Consider the following 16892-nt stretch of genomic DNA (forward strand, 5'->3'; position numbering starts at 1 on the left):
TTGGTAATTTATACCTCGTTATTTTGTCATATCTTGCCCTATCAGGAGTCTCCCTTCCCCCCTTCTCTGCTGTCCCTCTCCCAGGGAAGAGGTCACATGTGGATCCTTGCAATCAGTTCCCCCCTTCCAACACACTCACCCTCCACTCTCCCAGCATCGTCCCTCACACCCTTGGTCCTGAAGGTATCATCCACCCTGGATTCCCTGTACCTCCAGCCCTCATATGCACCAGTGTACAGCCTCTGTCCTATCCAGGCCTGCAAGGTAGAATTCGGATCATGGTAGTTGGGGGGAGGAAGCATCCAGGATCTGGGGGAAAGCTGTGTTCTTCATTGATACTACCTCGCACCCTAATTAACCCATCTCCTCTCCTAAACGCCTCTATGAGGGGCTCTCCATTGGCCGACACTTGGGCCTTGGGTCTCCACTCTGCACTTCCCCCTTCATTTAATATGGTATATATATATGCATATACATATACACATATATACACACACTTATATCGTTGTTGTTTTTTTTGCATGATGCCTTATACCTGGTCCCTTGGCACCTCGTGATCGCACTGGCCGGTGTGCTTCTTCCATGTGGGCTTTTTTGCTTCTGAGCGAGATGGCCGCTTGTTCACCTTCAAGCCTTTAAGACCCCAGACACTATCTCTTTTGATAGCCGGGCACCATCAGCTTTCTTCACCACATTTGCTTATGCACCCATTTGTCTTCAGCGATCCTATCATGGAGGTGTGCAGTCAATGATAAGATTTTTTGTTCTTTGATGCCTGGTAACTGATCCCCCTGGGACCACTCGATCACTTCCATGTGGACTTTGTTGCTTCTGAGCTAGATGGCCGCTTGTTTATCTTCAAGCCTTTAAGACCCCAGTCACTATCTCTTTTGATAGCCGGGCACCATCAGCTTTCTTCACCACATTTACTTGTTCACCCACTGATCAGGACTCTTGTTTCTAATCTTTGATCAAAATGTTCAGTAGCGATAGCCAGTTGCTATCCAGTTCTTCTGGTCTCAAAGCAAAGGAGGCAGTTATTCAGGAAGACATTAGCCATGCATTCTATGTCCTCCTCCTATTTCTGACGCCTCTTCGTTCTCCGTTGCTGCAGGGGACGAGAGATCAATTCCCCTGCTGTGAATGGTTGCTGTGAACCCTTAAAGACTCCAGGCTCTGTGCAAGGAAGGAGGTAGACCGCCACCACGACTAGCTTAATTAATGAAGGTCTTCGTGAGACCATGACCTTACACTTCCAAACCAGGGAACCAAATCCCATGTGGTAGTTGGTTGTACAAAGAAGCTACTTTTTCTTTCTTTCTTTTTTTGATCATTTTATTGTGGGCTCTTACAATTCTTATTATAGTTCCTGCATCAATTGTATCAGGTATATTTGTACATATGTTGCCATCATTCTTTTCTAGACAATTACTTTCTATTGAGCCCTTGGTATCAGCTTCTCTTTCTTCCCTATCCTTCCACCCCCACCCTCCTGACCCCTTGATAGATATAAATTCTTCTTCTTTGTTATTATTCATATTATTCCTATCACACACAGACCGCTGTCTCCCCTCCCTCTTGGTTTCTGTTGTTCTCCCCCCTGGAGGGGAGTGTGTAGGTGTGTGCCATTCATTATGCTTGGCTCCCCATTCTTCCCCTCCCCCTACCCAGCTGGTACAGCTACTCCCATTCCTGCTCCTGGGTTGCGAGTGTCGTGAGCTCTTAGCTCTTATCTACACCTGTGTTCATGCTCCGGTCTAGTCCGAAGTGAGAGGCAGCACTGGGGTCATGACAGTGGGAGGTGAGGAAGCCTCAAGCAACCAGAGGAATAGTGTGTTTCATCGATGCTTTACTACACCCTGGTTGACTCAACCCTTCCCTGGGACCCTCTGTGGGGATGTTCTATTGTCTACAGATGGGCTTTGGATCTCTCCTCCAACCTCCCTCATTCTCAACCATATGGTTTGGTTTATTTGTTTGTTAAGGGTCTTCTGATTGGCAACTACTTTTATTTGGTCATTTTTGTAAATATATTTATTACACAATGTTCGTCAATTCCTCAGTATGGGCCTGAGAATCCCCATTCCCATTGTCCACAGGCACAGAGTGGAGTCCTGGTCTCTTCTGCAGTGGGTGGTTCTGAGAAGTGTTGAAACTAATTCCTCCCCACTTCCAAACTCAGATAGATGTGCCCAAGTCTAGTTCTGATGTGTTTCCAAGTTTCCAAGGGATGCACAGGCATGTGAGAGCATTCCAGCAGGGACACCTGCTACACACACACACACACACACACACACACAGATAGGCACAGTTAGAAAATATTAGACACATTCTCAGTTGCTACAGCAGCTTCTCCTTAAAGCATTTGTCTCCACCCCAAGCTGAGGTGGTTGCCCCAGAAGGAACCAGTGGAGGCAAGACCCCCATCTCTGGACTCAGCCTGAAGAAATCCCAAGAGACTGCTCTCAAGGGGGAAGCTCAGCACAGAGGAAAAGGGAAGGGAGAAAAGGCAAAATATCCTTCATTTTAAATTAGTCTTTCAAATATGTCCACAATTCCCGTTTGCCCCTGCTCATGCCTGATCCAGTCTCCATTTGGGGGAGCTCTCGGGACTTCGCACAGACCCAGAGACACTGTCCTCCCTTGAGCTGTCCTGCGCGGGCTTTCGGGAGGGCAGAGTCACATCCCCGCAGCAGCCCTGCGGCTGCGCACACAAGGCTAAAGCATGCTAGCACTGCAGTCTCAGGCCAGCCTCCCTCCCAATGTGGCTACACTGATAGGAACGGACACTCGTCCCGGCCTCAGCAGCGGCATTCCTTCTAGAAAACCCCCTGGGAAGTCAAATTTTCACCAGTTGGAATTCATTTTCTCTTGAAGTTACTTTGACAACATCCGTACCAAAACCAGTGTTTCGAGTACACAACACTGAAACCAGCCAACAAAAAACCTCTTCTGGACTGAACTGTTGACCCCAAATGTGCTGGAATCCTCCCCTCTGTGCCAGGGGAATAACCAAGACCATAACCAGATCATAACCAAGTGGGTGGGCTCTACCTCGGATCGGTTCTGAGTTTGCTTTTCAACATCTGCCTGGACACAGAAATAGGAACCCACTGGAGACAGACGGATGCCGTGTGACGATCGCCAAGAAACATCGCCAAAGTTACAGGAAGGGAAAAGAAAAGAGAAAGAAGAGGTTTTATTTAGCATATTCAACCAAGAGGAAACACAGGTTCATCTTTCACAGAGAGGCCAAGTCCCAAAGATCACTGCTACAAGGTTGCGGTCACAATAGTCAGGAAGGCCTCCTTTGGTCCAAACGTCTGTCTGGGAAAGGAAAGAAGATAGAGTGGTCCCTGCCCTTTATTTACATGCCTGTGTTCTGAAAGCAGACACGTAGATCTGTCTGTGTGCACACCAGCTAATCGGACCTTCCTGAAAGTAAACTCTCTCTCCCTGGATGTGTCAGGGTCCCGTCTTTTCCTTGTTTTCCTGAAATTGTCAAGATCACTTTGGTAGTTCAAGATCACACATGTGGAAAGAACTCAAGATGGCATCTGAACTGATGTCAACGCTCAAGATAGAGTTAGGACTCGGGCTGGAGCCAAAGCCTTCGTCAGGCCAAATGCCTGTAGACTTCAGGCCCTGACACACAGCCAAGAAGTGCCTGGGCTACCAATAAGAATGGAATCAACGTAGTAAAAAACAAAATGCAGATGTCTAGTCTTCAGCATAGTGAAAAAATACACTTCTGTCCTTGAAAACCACACATCCCCAAACTAAGACATCCCCCAAACAAAACAGTAAAGCAATGGTTCTCAACCTTCTTAATGCCGTGACCATTTAATACAGTTTCTCATGTTGTGTGATGAGAAAACCAACCATAAAACTATTTTCATTGCTACTTCATCACTGTAATTTTACTACTGTTATGAATCGGGTGACCCCTGTGAAAGGGGTTATGACCCACAGGTTGAGAACCACTGTCATAAAGGGAACATATAATAAATTAATCATATATTACATTATTGCCTCATATGTGCATTAAGTAAGACATATATTATTCCAGCAAACCTGTGACGGAAATTCTCAGTGAATATTATTTTAAATATTCCTTGACAACTAACTCCCATTGTTTGTGTAAATAGCAGCCAGCCACCAAAGGATTCACTCTGTACAAGTGAATAATTCAAGTACCACCATATGGAGTTAGCCTATATTGGCAATAGTGTTGTAAAACGCTAGTACCAGGGCTAATCAACGACAATATTAACAGAAGATCTACCATCAATTAACAAGGAGGGCTCTAAAGGGAGCTAAAGGCAGATTTTAAAAAAACATAGATCCAGGAATGGGTTTGGGGCTCACACTAGATCCTAGCTCCAATTTAAGAACAATTGGTTCTTACATCATGGCCTTGCTCCATACTCGCCCTCAGGAAGGGAACACAGCTAGAGCAAACGTGGTGAACATTTTACAGAACTGTGCTATGGCAAAAGGTAGTGAAGAATTTAGATGGTGCCAGCTATCAGATAAAGTAGCATCTGGGATCTTAAAGCCTTGTTTCCAAACAAGCAGCCATCTAAGAGGGATGTCAACTAGCCCACATTGAAGAAGCACACCATCAGCACTGGAATCCATCCACTCCGAAGTAGGAGGATCCGTAGCAGAGCCTAAATCGTGAGACTCCGGTGTGCAGAAGGCGCTGGGTGACAGTGGGAGCCCGAGATACGTTTGTGGGAACAACATAGGAAATAAGCCCCCGGGGAGTCCCTCTCTACAAAGGAGGGATGGGAAGAAGCTGCTTACAGCGTGCTTTGGAGAGATGAGTACAGAGGATGAAAAGGATGAACCTGGCGTGAACAGTGAAGTCCTTGTCAGTTCATCGCCCCTCGGATGCGCGTTAGTGCTGATTTTGAGTTTCTTTGTTTGGTTTTGGTTTGTTCGTATTGGGATTTTTCTCAGGTGTGTTGTCATTGGGGGTCACCCTGTTGAATTGGAGTCATATGGTTTGCTATTTTCAGTAAATGAAACCCAGGCTTGATGGACCTATGGGGAGAGCAAGAATAATAAGGGCTTCTGTGGGCTATGCTGTGTGTGTGTGGGGGGGGGGTGGTGGCAATAAAAGGGCTGTCAAGAAGGAAGAGGAAACTGATTGTGGTAGCAATTATACAATGCTGCTTGTTGTGCTTGAACTATGGGACTTTATCTGTATGTTCTTTACAGGAAGGAGATATATATATATATATATATCCACATAAAATGGGTTTTGGGAAAAAAAGAAATGAATAATATACAAATGACAAAACTTACTAGTAACAAGCCACAGCCAGGTGACACCAAGCTGCCACAGACCTGCAGAGGTGGTCCTAGCAGGGTCTCGCGCTCTGGCCCCCGTAGCTCCAAGTGGCCAGAGACCCAAACCTGGCTGCAAAAGTCAAAAAGGCATGTCTACAAACTAAGGCCCACTCCCTGCCATTGAGTCCGTGCTGACCCCTGGTGGGTTTCTGAGACCGTAATGGTTTATGGGAGTAGAAAGCCCAGTCTTTCTACCATAGAGCTGCTGGCGGCTTCAAATCGCTGGCTATGCTGATCGCAGCCCAATAAGAAACCACTATACCACCAGGGCTCCTAAACTAAGGTACGGGAACATTTGGATCTAAAATTTTGAAGGCTACATTTCCACAAAGCTCTGGTTTACAGCAGAAACCCTAAATCCATTTTCAGTCTCCATGTAGGCGCAGTCGCCACCGAGTTCTTTTTGACTATTGACCAGCACTGTGGAGAGTCTTGGCCCTCGAGCAGAGTGCTTTAGAGAATGGCACACCATCACTCTCCTGGGGCAAGGGGACTAGCCTATGTGTGTCCTTGATGAAAGCCGAGGTAGCAGGGTGGCAGAGTCATGATTCATACCCTGACTGCCTTTGGGAGAGGGCCCTGAACCAAGTCTGTAAGCTTTCAATCTAGCATAATGTATATGACTCAATCCCGGTCCCATTCCCATGCCTGTAGTCTCAGCTACAACTGCGATGGGTGGACCTGCTGCCAGCCATGCTCCTGGGACCGTCTGCCCTGCCCTCCCGTGTCTGGTCTGACAGTCGGCTCTCTGTGAACCCTGGCTGCACCGTGGTGGCGTCATGCCAATGGTCTCCCTCATCTGGATAACTTGTCTTGGTCTTTGTTTTGCTTTGTTGTTTTTAAGACTTAATCGCTGTCCTCCATAAATTACACGTGAGATTAGGGGTCTTTCTTTTTTTGGGGGGGGCACTACAACACAGGTATCCAGGGTACTCCTTGAAAAGTCACATCCTCCCAACACAAGAGCTGGCTTCATAGGAAAACTTCTGTTTTGTCCCCTGTCAGATTTCAGTATATGGCAGATGCTGGAGAATTTTCAGAGTAACTCTGGAATACACATGCCATCCACCAGCATCGAGACTAACTTCAAAAATGGGAAAATGGCTGGTAGCTACGGAAGGGTGTTCAGAAGTAAGACTTGACAATCTAGGTACTCCCCGGATTCTTCTCTCAGGTACCCTGACTACCTGTGATCAGAAGGAGCCACAAGGCATCTCTGTGGGCTGGAGTTGGCAGCCCCCTCGGTAAGAGAAAGGATTAGGAGAAAGGGGATGGGACGGACCACAGACAGACTGGCAGCTTCCCAGCCCTGGGTCCGGTACACATCACCCAGCCCCGAGGTGGATGCATCTCCCCTACCTTGGCTGACATCCCAGACTGCTGACCCCACAGCATTGCTGTGAGGTGCTGGGTCAGGCCAGAAAGCACCAGCTGCGAAGGCCAAGCAGGGAGGGGGGCTTGTGGGGACAAACCACAGCCTTGGTTCCTGCTCTCAGAAGGGCGAGGCCTTCTGTCCTGGAGACCCTGCCAAGAGGAAGTCCCCCAAAACGGGGCAGAGTGGGGGGCACAGGTGTCCCGGGGCCCACCAGCCAGAGCAGGAAGTTGGCCCAGGCTGAGCAAACAGTGTGTATCAGGAAGATGGGGTGAGGCCCAGCCCCTGGAGGGGGAGAGCACAGGGTATATGAAGCCCACAGGCCAGACTTTCAGAAGCTTGCCCTGCAGTTTGGCAGTATCTGCGGAGCCTCTCAGCACCATGAAGCTCGCCGCTGCCTTCCTGGGTCTCTGTGTGGCCCTGTTAAGCAACTCGGGTGAGTGTCTGGGACCCTGGCATGGATATTCATTCTCCCCCTTCTCCCTTGGTTCCAGCCCCCCCAGCTCTTCCCCTACTGCCAAGAGGAACCAGGTAACCCCCTGCTAACTGCCTCTCAGGGATCTCCACCCCTTTGGGGGAGCTAAGTTCTCCCCTTTTTGTGGCCTTCAAAGCCCTCTGAAGTCAACCTGCCTGGACCCTGTGGCCTCCTATCACGATCTCTGCTGCCCCCTACTCCCCCCCCCCCCGCCAGCTTGTGTCTCCTTTTTGCTTACCAACACTGCACCCTAGTCTGCTGACCCAAATCTACTCTCTGCCGGCAACACCTCCTCACCCAGCTTGTGTTCCCTCCTCAGGAAGCCTCTGTGCCCCAACAGCCTTTTCATCCTCTGCCCTCCAGGCCACTTGCTCTGTCCTCTTGCAGCCATCTTCTGGCTGGACCACGGCTCTCTGTCCCCACAGCCACCCCTCGCCGGAGGCTAACACTCCTTGTTCCAGAGTTGGGGCTGCTTCAGGTCCTGGGTCCCTGTGCCCAGTGCAGGCCAGCCACCAGTGAGCGGGTGACACTGGGCAAGTTATAAAGGCTTCTTCAGGCACCCATGAGCGCTTCTTCGGCTGGTATCACGGGGCCAGAGGCCCGGGTAGGTGATTCTTCCCTCCTTGTGTTGCAGCTGCTGCTTTCTTGATGGACACGGTGTTGAAGCCTGTAGCCCAAACTGTAGATGCCATTGCCCCTGCTGCCGAGGCTGTGGCCGACGCTGTGGTCAGCCCCCTTCTGAGACCCTTCAACCCGCTAAAGTTAATGCTGGCCAGCATGGGGGTCCCTGTGGATCATCTCATAGAGGGGTCCACGAGGTGTTTGGCTGAGTTAGGCCCCGAGACTGTGGGGGTCCTGAAGACCTTGATGGTAATGGAGCTCCCTAGCCATTTCTCCCTGTGTGGGCACCCCTCCCGGCCCCCTTCCACAGAGTGGGAGTGCTCAACCCCTCATCACACAGGAGCTGCCCCAGCCCTTCGCCAGGGGAACTTGTTCCTTGTCTGACTCCACGGAGCCCTGTCCATGGGGCCGATCCGATCTGATTGCAGGGTGGCTCTGGTGGGTGAGGGTGTACGGTATGGAAGGCATTGCTCATGGGGGAGGCTGCCAGTCAACCTAGCATGCAAGCTGCCCCTCTGACACCTTGTCCTAGTGGCCACTCCAGCTCGGCATTGTGCTCTCCCCCAGTGCCACCCAAATTCTCCCAGTGGCAATGTGAGGCTGACTGCTGCTCAAGCTTGCTTCTTCCTTCCAGGGAGCCCTAACATACTTTGGGTGATCCAAATCCGGAGCAGCTCTGCCTGCAGACAAGATATGGGCCACTTGCATGCGCTGGACACCCCGGAGACCCAGCCCTCGATGTTCACCCCTTCCCCTCCCTTCTCAATAAATATGGTTGAAGAGCAGCTTTGAGATGGAGTTTCTGCCTTGCTTTGATGCCTCCTCCTCGTTTTCCTCTTTCTGTAAGCAACAATGCCAGCCAAGGGCAGAGGTCTTGGTCTGGGGCCACAGCTCAGGCTTGGAGGTGGACCACAGCTCACAGCTTGCCATCCAGGGGCTGTGCACATCATGCCCTAGGGACTTGTGTGTGCATGTGCATGGCATGTGATGTGCATGTATGTATGCATATATGTGTATGTATATATGATTGCTGAAATTTGGCAGGAAGCATGGAGCCGGTAAGAGATGAAACTGCAAAAAGCACCAGAATTAGGCCAGGCTTGAAAATGAAATTGGGACTTTTTACATTCCACAAATGCATGGTCCAATTAAATATAAGCAATGACATCTAAAAATACCTTTTTCTAGCATAAAAATCTGTTAATAGGATAATTGTGTATTGCACTTAAGCTATTCCTCAATCACTTTCATTATTTATTGATTCCAATGCTTTTCACTGGTAGGTAATACCTTTCAATCCCATTCAGAATCTGAAGGACTGTCATCTCTGGACCCATCCCAAATGCTGGTGGCAACATGCTCGCTGAATCCAGGCACTGATGTCGTTTTACTTCCTACTAAATAACTAAAACCTTGGTAATCAGTAAATTAACAACCCAAGCAATAAAGTCTAGCTCTGCTTCATGTTACTTTGACTATCAATACTCTTAGAAGAAACAATTCCTTTTTATTTGTTTTATGCTAAGACAAGGAACTTTCTGTTCCCATTTTGACTAAGATACTCAGGGATGTAATAACCTTTTGGTCATTTGATGAGTTAACAAGCAAATTAAAACGAGGAAGCCACTTGGATCCAAGTGAAATGTAAATCTCATTAGTAGCACATTACCCCTGAGACTCTCAAATGCTATGATTATGTCTGTAAAACTCCGGGTCTGCACATTAGCACCAAGAACATTAATCATATTTCTGATAAAGAAGACAAGGCACAGACCCTGACATGACCCAGCATTTCCTTCTCAGTTATTTTCAGGTTGTCTATTAACAGCTCCTCAACTACTACACTAGACTAAAACGATCAAATGAGTTACTGGGGGAACATCATATGCTATAGGAACTTATTGGAACTGATGGTGGGTTTGTGATAAGGAAACAGGGATCCCATCTTGAAATAGCCCTGCCACCCTCCATGTATGGATGGAATCCCTCCAAAAACACACTGAAGGGAAATAGTCAAGTGCTTAGAAGAGGGAGATTATGAGTATTGCTGGAGGCTCTGAGACTAGTTACAAAAGCTAATTTCCCTCCTCTTGAATATTCTAAGAGACCAAGCATAATGCTGGAAGCATTGTTTCCTGAACCTATTGCATGATACAAGTGAGATAGTGTAAAGGGGTAGACTGTAGTGGACAATGAAGTATATTGGTAAGAGGCCATGCTCAGGACGAGGCACTCATTCCTATCTCACTTAGGATATCTGGCAGTTGATACCAATTACCTAGGTTGCTGAGAGTTGCCGACAGTTAAGGTCACACCCCTACCTTGACTATATTTGTATTGATGGGTTGGCCCTGTACCTCAAAATGGCTTTCCTGCATTAGAATCCCCCATGGCATAATCTGATACCTGCATGATTGCATCACAGTTCAAGTTCCCCTGCCCAGTGTTACTGTATCCTCCACCCCACATGATGGTTTTTGATCTAGGGTGTGCAACGTGTCCTGGAGAATGGCCCACCATTTTCACAAGGTGTCATCTCTAAGCTGGTGTCTTAGTTGCACCTTTAAGATTGTTCTGCTGCTCTGTCCTCTCCAGTAAGATTCATACAACCAAATCTCTCAGAATCTGTTTCCAGTGGATCCATTTTAAGAAAGTACCAAGCCCTAAAAGCCCACTCCAATCAGGTCCGTTCTGATTCACAGAGAAAGGTGGATGTGTTCCCTACCTTCTGAGCCTCGAAAGATTTACAAGAGCGGGGATCAACCACTTGGCATCTTTCTGCCACTCCCATGACTGGGGGTGGGAAAGGGGGTTTGAGCTGCTGGCCTTGTGGTTACTGGTCCACTGCTTACCCAACAGAGCCACCAAGACCCCTTTTGCAGTTAATAGCCCAGTGTGTTATCAACTCCACCACCAGAGCTCCTTTTAAGAAAGTATGTTACTGTTTATATAACAAAGGTGTGTGTGTACAAAACAACAGGATAAAATGTTTTTAAATGGTTACCAATGGAGAAGACAAGTGGAAGAAAAACATTTCTTTAAATATTTTGCCAATTTGCCTATGTAACCATGTAAATCTTTTAAAATAAAAGCAATGTCCGAGAGTGTTCATCTCTTCCAGAGCAGGACCCTCATCTTTCTCCCATGGAGTAGGTATGGGTTTCACCCACTAGGTTTGTGGTCAGGAGCCCCACTTAAAGCCACTGCACCCTCAGAGCGAATCCCCCAGAGAGGAACTGGAGAGTTCAGTCATTTCATCAACATGATGGGATGGTAAGTCCACCCCACCCCCGACAAGAGGAACTGCAAAAACAATCTTACCTTTTCTTACTGATGGCATTGCTACTTAGGACATTTTCTACATATTTTGTGATGTTATGCTAAATTTCAGAGGCCCCCAAATTTAGCAAAATTGAAAGACGCTAATGTAAGATCATTAAGATTAATTAAAACCTTAGTCAAAGATGCTAATTGAAAATATAATTATAAATGCCTTTTATCATCTATAAAAACATATACATCCTGAAATAACCTAGAAACCGACCAACCCAGTAGCAATAAGAATTCTAGCATCCAAATTGAGGTCTATGTCGTTTTCCATGAAAGAGTCAGGGCTCTTTATAGAAATGACTGACTGCATGTCTGAGGTCGGAACCCGTAATGTCTTGTAATCGTGGGACGCAAGAAAGCCACCAAAGACTGCTGTGGTTGTGTCCAAACAAGAGAGGACACCTGCTCCTGCTGGTCAGACATGGGGCAATTTCCACATTAGTAACAGTAATATTTGAAATGAATGAAAACGCACTGCTTAAGTTCTTAACACAGGGAAAATAAGCTTTTTGGAAAGCTTTAGAGGGCATGAATAAACTAATTAGCCTGAAAGATGAATAAAGGAAATAATGTTAGCCACCTTAATAACAGGAGTTCTGGTGCTGTCTTCAATGTTTCACCCAGAAAAGCCATTTCCCTGGCTTTAAACCACTTTGCTTCCCTATAGCTGCAGAAGGCAAACCGAGGGGCCTACCCTACGACATTCATCAAGCCAGGCAAGAAACTGCGCTACTACTGACTACAAACATACTGTTGGAGACCATCAGGTAACATGGGGAAATGTCTTTTCATAAAACACAAGTGAGAGAATAATAAAATTAATCACCACTTGGAAAACTGCAATGAATTGGTAGGGCAGACGCAAAAATGTTGATCAATGGCGGGTAGTCCAACAATAGAGAGACAATGAGGTAACATCAACCTCTGGGGGGGAAGCATACAACACCAATATTGTGAAACCATTTTTTTTCTATCACCCTTAAAAGAAAACTTGAATTAGATCAAGCCAACAAGTAATTAGGCGTATTGAACATATAGTACCTAAAAGAAATGAAGAGACAAATAGAAAACCTCTAAGGGAAGCTTGGGAAGACAACACTGCCATCGGATCGATGCCAACTCAGAGAGACCCTATAGGACAGGGCAGAGGAGTTTCCAAGACGGTAACTCTTTACGGGAGTAGAAAGCTGTCTTTCTCCCAAGAGCAGCTGATGGTTTCCAAGCATCGACCTTGCAGTTAGCAGACCAATGCCACCAGGGCTCCCCTGAGAAGACAAGGGAAGGTATTATATAATGAAAGCGGAAACACCTGGAGCTTGAAAGCCGAAAAGAACGTGCTCAACATCTCTCAAACTGGAAGAACTGAGGACAAAATGAAGCCTGGAGTTATATCGAAGGGCCAAAAGGCACTGTCAGCATCGAGAAGATGGAAGTGTCATGGTACAAGAATTGACGCCCATCTATTTTAAGAGGCAGCATATGATTAAGATATTAATCAAACAAAAAGTCCAAACTGCCCTGAGGGCATGTGAAAATAAGGGTACAGAAATTGAAAACATTAATTGAAATGTTTCAAGAGGTTGATGCATTCGGAGCACTCATGAGTCTATACCAAAAAACTTGGGAGGACGTATACCTGGCCGAGCGTTATTTGTGCCTATTCCAGAGAAGGCAACTCAACCGAAACGAGAAAGTTATTGATCAATACAATTATCACCTTTGCTATGGGCTTTTCTTACGGGGGGTGAGGGGTGGGGGTGGCCTTACCTTTGTTCACAAATCAAATTGCTTTACTTGTTAAAGGCTGTTTACTTCTTTTCCTTGTCTTCTCTGACCTTATTTCTACTATTCGCTCATGAAGTGAAATATTTTCTAGAGTAGCCTTTTACTTAATTCCTCTAATAGATTTTAGTGTCTTGTGTATTTCATGAATTGTACAGTTGGAAAAATAAGTTTGTTTCAAGTTGTTCCAAATAACTATGTTTTCCAGTAAGTGAAGTTTCAAAAGTCAGTAAAAGATTGTTTGATCTACATGAACAAAACTCGGTTTCATTTCTTAAGAGCTGATTTAACTTGGTAGCAAAGGCTTCTCATTTCTTTCTACGAACCTGTAAGGAAACTCCCAGGCTTGGGTCAACTCAAGATGAACAATAAACTCAAAGGCATGTTGCACACTGTGAAGAGCAACTCTACATACATCAAAATGTTCCTTAGTTTCGGAAGTCAGTTTACAAAAATTGAAAATTCATAAATAATGTCAGAAAGATGTGCAAACTCAAGATTCTTGAATTAGTTTCAACTTCAATGTAAATCTTAAACCTGTCAAGGTCATAAATATCCTTTGAAGCTTCAATTTTTGTTCACTCATATGCATATGGATCAGTGAGGAGCATGCATGACATTATTGCTTTTGCTTTTTAATATTTGGCCAGCACTGTTTCAAGTTAATTTTAAATTAAAAAGAAATCTATAAAACCTCTACAATTCAACCAATGAACATCATTAAAGGATAATTAAATCGTCAACTTCTAAAAATAACAATATAAGTATTTCTTTGAACAATTTAATAAGCTGGGGTGATGCCTACATTTGTACGTATATAATATACTAAATCATGTTAGCTGCATTCATGACACAAAGAGTCAGCTTTAGAAAACTCTGCACTATTTTCAGTGTACAGCACACATGGGGGCAACAAAAACATTAAGCATCAGCCTCATTTTAAATTTCCAGTAAGTTTAGCTTTCTGACTTAACATAATGGAGCACTGACTGTAGTGATGGAAGCAGTATTTTTCCTTTGGTTGCAATTTCCTAGAATATATAAAAAATTCAAGAAATGTCATCTATTTGAATTTTCAGGCAAAGAATTTACCTCTTTTGGTAAGTTTGTCTTTTAAGACTAAGTACACCCAAAATAACTAAGCATGATGTCTTGTATCATGCAACTCTTTTAATCTGAAGAAACATCCTCTGAGTTTTCAAACTGTCAATCATCTGCAACCCTCAATACTAAGGTTTTGTATTCCAGAGTTTGAGAATGGTGTTTTAGTATTTTCCTAATTTTCTAACAAAATCTCCATCGCAGAAGTAACACATATCTTAACCAACTTGCCATCTAAAAAAATGTGTACGCATGTGCAAGAATGTTTAATAGCAGACCAAAACCTACAGGTTCAGATCCTGTTAAAAATTACTCAATGTACAATTGATGTATGTATATGTATGAACTGTGAAAAGAATTGTATCAGCCCCAATAAATTGTTAAAAAAAAAAAATTTACTCAATGTATTTGCGCATTTAACCAATCTCAGACAACTAATACCATCTATCCTGACTATTGAGAACATTTCATATATTCAGTATTTGCTGAAAATGTCTAATATTGTTCACTACATTACTTTCATGTTCTTAAAATGTTTTTCCTTTTACTGTTGTGAACTGCAGTGTCACTTGTGAAATTTGTGGTACATCTTGTCTTTAATATTCCAGTTGTAATACTAACTGCATCTCCTTAGAACAGATATTAAATGCAAATTTTGTCCTTTTAACTAGAATTTAATATTAGTGAAAATAATCTGTCATTGACAATCATGACTTACATTATCACTAACATCCTATACCTAAATTATATGCACACATATGTACTATCACTTTACTGAGGGCTCGAATAGCTCTTACCACAATTCACATTGTCAATCACATTTGTACATGTTGCCATCATCATCTTCAAAACATTTTTTTATACTAGAGCACTTGGTATCGGCTCATTTTTACCCCCTTCCCTTCTGAACCCTTGATAATTTATAAGTTTTCATGTCTTACACTGACCGATGTCTCACTTCAATACTTTTCTGTTGTCTGTCCCCCAGGGAGGAGTCTATGCCTAAAATATTAATACATTATAACTTATCTTGGTGAATACAGTATTAGAATGGAACCGATTATTTGTCATTTAACTGGTTGTGTGTTCCATGTTACATCATGCAACAAAATATGGTTTTATAAAAATTTTAATGAAAAAGTATTTGTCACATTAGCCACATCTTAAGTGCTCAAAAGCCACATCAGTTCTGAACAGTACAGGTCTAATCCCCTCCAACTCAATGTAAAGACTATCAAAATCCTCATAAGACACAGCGTTGTCCACTGCCTCGTGCCCTGGCGAAGGACGCGTGCAGTAGATGCATTTGCAGTGGGGTGCTGGGGAATACCGAGGGTACAATGGAGGCTAAAGGGCAAACCAATCTGTGTTAAAAGGAAGGCCAGAGTGCTTCTTAGAGGGAAGGAGGGCAAGATGTTCTTACGTACTTTGGACGTGTTTTCAGATCAGTCTCTAACAGACATCATGCTTGGTAGAGCAGCATCCCGAGATGGATTCACACAGTGGCGACTCAGGCACAGGGACAATTGTGATGCCGCAGGGCTGTGCAGTGTTGTACAAAGGACTGCTATGGGTTGGAACAATCCAATGGCACCTAACAATCCCTCCCAAGAGGGGAATCTTGGACTTAAAATTCATGGATTCAATTTATGTGCTGCTCTGCTGACTCACTGAAATAGAAAAAAACAAAACCTCACTGCCTTGATGAGTTTTGACGCTGACTCAGTAACCCTGTGAGGCAGGGAAGAACTGCCCATTTCTGAAGCTGAAAGGCTTTACAGGAGTAGAAAGCCAGTCTTTCTTCTTTGGTGTGGCTGATGGTTTCAAGCTGCCGACCTTGCAGTTAGCAGCCCACTGCAAAACCACTGTGCCACTAGGGCTCCTGCTCTTACGAAGACATCTACAAAAAGCAGCCCTTGACTGCATCCAAACGGCCCAGTCCGAAGAATCAAGCTCACATCAAACACCTTTTCTTCTGGGATTACTCTGGTTCAGCACACTGGTTCACTTCTGAACACTAGGCGGCCGCGAGGAACGAAGTGCAGCCCGAGAAGCAATATCTTTGACGGAGCGCTCTGCCTGGTTATTAAAGGCCAGGAGTGCCCTGGTGGTGAAGACACAAGCAACGTCGAGTCAAATTCTGCCCAATGAAGATACTGAGTAGACTCAAGATACTTACGAAGGTTTTTCAACTTACCTTATTTCTTTCCCCCCAGGAATAGAAGTTCTCATTTCCTTCCAAAGTCTTCTAAAACTACCAGATTATGACTATTACTCGTATTCTTTTAATCTATCCTCCACACCATTGCCAGAGTAACCTTCTAAAACACAAATCTGGTTTACTACTACTCCCGTTCATGAACTGGCATGGCTAGTGCCATCTACAGGAAAAAGGCTCAAACTTTAGCACGTGGCTGGTTCAAGGTTCCAAAAGCGGACTGCACTAGTCACTTACTATAATCAACAATTCCATCAGCGTGCTCTGCACCCGAGTACTGCCATCCAGCTTTTACAACCTTCCCATTTGTTGCTATATACACCTCACACAGGTTTTCAATATAGCTTGCTATCATCCATTTAGGAAATTCTTAGTCTTTCAAAATCAAGCTCAAAGTTCACCTCCTAAGGTTTTAGACCTATGCAGCTCTCTCCACACTTGTACTTTGCTCATTTTTTACACCAGATGGTAGTGAGCAATGTCTGATACATTTCTATTAATAAACTAAGCATAGTATCCAAGGAGAAGAAATCCTAAATAAGTACTGATCAATATAATCCAGGAAAGTGCTTCCAAAACACGATTCACCAAAATAGGGCAATTATGCGTAATATGTAGTCAGATCTTCCACCCAT

This window comes from Tenrec ecaudatus, chromosome 2 (genome assembly GCF_050624435.1).
Source record: "Tenrec ecaudatus isolate mTenEca1 chromosome 2, mTenEca1.hap1, whole genome shotgun sequence".
NCBI lineage: Eukaryota > Metazoa > Chordata > Mammalia > Afrosoricida > Tenrecidae > Tenrec > Tenrec ecaudatus.